Here is a 3,863-nt window from a genome sequence, read left to right on the forward strand (position 1 = left end):
AATTCTATAATGAGTGTTTTCTGAAATATGCTGTTTCCACTATCACTCTGAATATAATTTTTCTAATAAGGAACTGTATTTTTTTATCAAGTACAGACCTTGATATTAAAAGGAAAGTCACAGAATAAGTAAACATTTTAATGTGAGGAAACAAGCTAAAATGAGTGGGTGTGAATCTTTTGAATTCTAAAACAAGTCTACAGCCGTCCTGCCCTGAACAAGCCGATCCCGTCTGATCTCGGAAGCTAAGCAGGGTCGGGCCTGGTTAGTACTTGGATGGGAGACCACCTAGGAAGATAAGGTGCTGCAGGCGTAAAAAATAAATAAATAAATAAATAAAAATAAGAGATCATAAGCTGACGAGGTCCTTGCAATCCGTGAGGTCAGCCAAGGGTTGCCTTGCCTAAACAAATAAAAAATAAAAGTTTCGAAAAACATTTTAAAACATGAGTTTTTTAAAATGCAGAGTTACTATTCAAATATATAAACTAAAATTGCCTTAGAAATTCTAGTCACGTTATTTTCTAACTCGATTACTTATGACTGCATCAGCCATCTATCCATAGAAGTGTTTACCATTCACTAATGTCCCTTGGTATCTTAATGCTGTGTAATCATTCTAAGCTTTTGAGCCTGAGCTGATGGCTTAATCACCTTTCAACATAAGTATGTTAGGGCTTTCTAGATGAAGTCATCCAGATTCATCAGAATATGAAAGCTTTTTCAGTTATAGCAGGTCCTCAAATAACATCTTTTTGTTCAAGGTCATTTCATTATAATGTTTATGAGAAAAAAAAAATGCCTCTGGCTGGGACCACTGTGCAAAATTTGCACATTCTCCTCATGTCCAGGTGGGTTTTCTCTGGGTGCTCCATTCCCCCCACCTCCCACATCCCCAGGCCGTGTGCGTTATTGGGTGCATTGTGTCCAGGTGGTCGCAGTCTGTGAGTGGCCCTGTGGTAGCAGGGCGTCCTGTCCAGGGTGAGTCCCGCTTGCTCCCTGAGCTGCTGGGACAGGCACCAGCCACCTGTGATTCTGAACTGGAGCGAGCAGGTTGCAAAATCATTCTAACTTGTTTTTATTCATCTTTCTTAACTGTATATATATAGCTGACACTTAGTTCAGTGTTTAATATTAGAAATGGTTTGGGTCTTTATTTGGAAGTTTGCTGATGTTTCGTGATCAGAAATACGCCTTAGGAAATTAACTCGTGTATATCGATTAGCCTGTGGTCAGATTGGTTTCGTTATACATCATTTCTCTTAAAGTCACAGTTTCCAAGAACCTATTGATGACGTTGAGGACTGACTGTACTTAATATGCTCTGACTATCCAGCTTTGTGCACTGAACAGGACGTGAAATTGTCCCCCCATGGTGTGCCCGAGCTGCTGGAGGGAGGCGGGGTCGGCCGCGGAGGAAGGGCTTTTGTGGAGCTCACCCTCTGCCTTAGGCACACGTTTTTAAAAGAGGCCTTGGAGGCTCCTGGATGCCGTGCTGCAGCCTGAAGTCGCAGAGCCTCGCGCATCCGCCCACAGCGTCCGTGTGCTCACCTCCCCGGTCCCCTAGCCAGAACGGGTGGCAGTGGGGTCTGGGTGTCCGTCATCAGGAACGTCCCCACAGGGACATCGGTGTGGAGTAGAACATCTTCCTTACTCTGCTGCCCCAGTCCTCGCGGACTCACGGCCACGGAGCACAGATGACGAAAGTGACCCGGACTGTCCAGCGACCACATGGGTGGAGAGTGAGCGAACCGAGACTCAGTGCCAGACCCGCGCACCCCTCATCTACAGCCGTCACCCCCAGCGTTCCAGCCGGGTCAGCGCTGTGGGCTGGAGGAAACGTGGAAACGAGTGAAACAGGCCTCTTTCCAACTGCCCCCTTCTCTGGCCTGTCTCACTGACTGTAGAAGAGCCTTCTAGAAGCTTCTTTGTAAAATCATCAACTTTGGTCTTCAGGCCAGAAGTTAGTGCTTTCCTTAATGATGTGTTTGGGGGGACTGTCATCCTGTGTTAGCCTCCTAGTATTTTTCTGATTCAGTCGTCACAGGAAAACGGCGTACTCTTCAACTTTTTAAAGTTAATGGAAGAAAAGGCAGCTGCCGTTTCCTGGATGTTTAATTTGTACGAAGATTACTGAGCGGGGCACTCGTCCTGTTTCATCTTACTTAATTCTCACGTCACTCCCGTGAAGGGAATATGAGTCCAGCCAGCTGGGGCTCAGAGAGGCTGACTGATTTTTCCCAAAGTGTACTTTGAGTGATAAACTCCACGTGCCCGTACTTCCCCACAAGCTCTCTGCATAGATCTGTGGCAGCTTTAAGACAACACCGTGAGATTAGTACTTTTTCAAGGGCACGTGGCTGATGAGGGCAGAGCTGCAATTTAAAGCCCACATTCTTCACCAAGACCTGAGCAAACCAGCTTCAGCGAATTCAAACGCTGTATTTGCAAACGGACCAGCTGACAAGTGAAGGAGAGAAAAATTATTCCATCGCTTTCGACATAAACGACGCTCTTCAAAACTCAGAGCAGGTGGTACGTGCTGAAGTCGTCACCGGTTTCACCAGCCCTTCTGCAGCTACTGCAGGGCGACTACCCCCGGTCAACGGGATCCAGGTTTGGAGCATCAAAGGAGGTAGTTTTGAAAAGTGGGAGCAGAGATCTCTGAGCCTCGTGTTCTGCTCGTCTTTGCTGCCTGTTCTGTAGCATCATGGCTCAGTAAACCTATGAAAGATGAACCCTGCCTTAAGAAAGACGCTATTGCTGCCATAAATGGTGTCCCCCTGTGGAACATGGGAGCACAGGGACCGCCACTTCCTCCTTCGGCATCAGAATAAAGTCTGAAATGTTGACGGCTAAGAACACCAGTGAAGGTCTTTAGGGAAAGCCATATTTTTTTAAATGTATGTGCAGTTCTTTAATCTAGATTTTGTTTAAAGACTCAGTGAAGTCACACTCCTTCTCATTCTTTGGAGAGCTCACCTGAAGTTTTAATTATCTGACTAGTTTGGGGATTTTGTGCAGATGAGGGTCGTAGCGACGGCAGAATGTCCCTCTGCAGCGACTACTGGCGTAGATTTTTGACAGTTAACTAATCTCCAAACTGCTTCAATTATCCTGTTTTCCACAGTGAGAAATTAAATTAAAACAGAGTACAGATTGTGAAAAGGTTATTTATGAAAATGCATTTTAAATGTGAATTGAAAAGCCTAGGGACACCTTTTTATTTTAGATAAAAAGATGAAGATTCTGTAATTTTTTTTTACATCCATTTTACCAGAAGCAAGAATAAGAGTCATATGCAATTTACTTGAAATTTCTGTCAGGAGCTTCACAAGTTGATCTGTTTTCTAAATGCCTGAAAGATTGACCTATTTTAGAAATGTAAAACTTGAAATAATTTCACATTTTAAATTTATGAATACGGAAGGTTATTTTAAGTTTTATTTTTTTCAATTAATTTTTTTTGGTAGCGTTAGTTAATAAAATTACATAGGTTTCAAGTGTACGCTTCAATGATATATAATCTGTATATTGCATTGTGTGCTCACTACCCCAAGTCAAATCTTCTACCTCCATATATTTGACCCCCTCTCCTTACTTTAAACAAAATAACCCCCCAAAAAGGTGGTTTATGAAGGGAGTAGAGGTCTGAAGTCAGCGTCGCTGAGGCCCGGGAAGCAGACGCTGCCTCGCGAGGCAGACTCGCCAGAGCAAGGTGGCCGGACAACAGCGGCCGTGTCGGAGCCAGTGTGCGGCACGCTCCATCTTCCTCAGGTGGGTGAGCCTGAGGCGGGGGCCGGGGGACCCCGCAGCATCGCTGGGTTAATCCTCTCACCTTGAATGCCCTGCAAGAACCCGCC

The 3,863-nt window shown here is 44.9% G+C and overlaps 1 protein-coding gene and 1 pseudogene across 1 annotated transcript in view; both read left to right on the top strand.

Annotated features, from left to right (window-relative positions):
• Positions 1 to 3,863, top strand: part of KHDRBS3 (KH RNA binding domain containing, signal transduction associated 3) — a 113,876-nt gene that overhangs the window by 50,130 nt on the left and 59,883 nt on the right. The window lies entirely within an intron of this gene.
• Positions 196 to 313, top strand: LOC111746320 (annotated as a pseudogene).

This window comes from Pteropus vampyrus, unplaced genomic scaffold (genome assembly GCF_000151845.1).
Source record: "Pteropus vampyrus isolate Shadow unplaced genomic scaffold, Pvam_2.0 Scaffold183, whole genome shotgun sequence".
In the NCBI taxonomy this organism is placed as follows: Eukaryota; Metazoa; Chordata; class Mammalia; order Chiroptera; family Pteropodidae; genus Pteropus; species Pteropus vampyrus.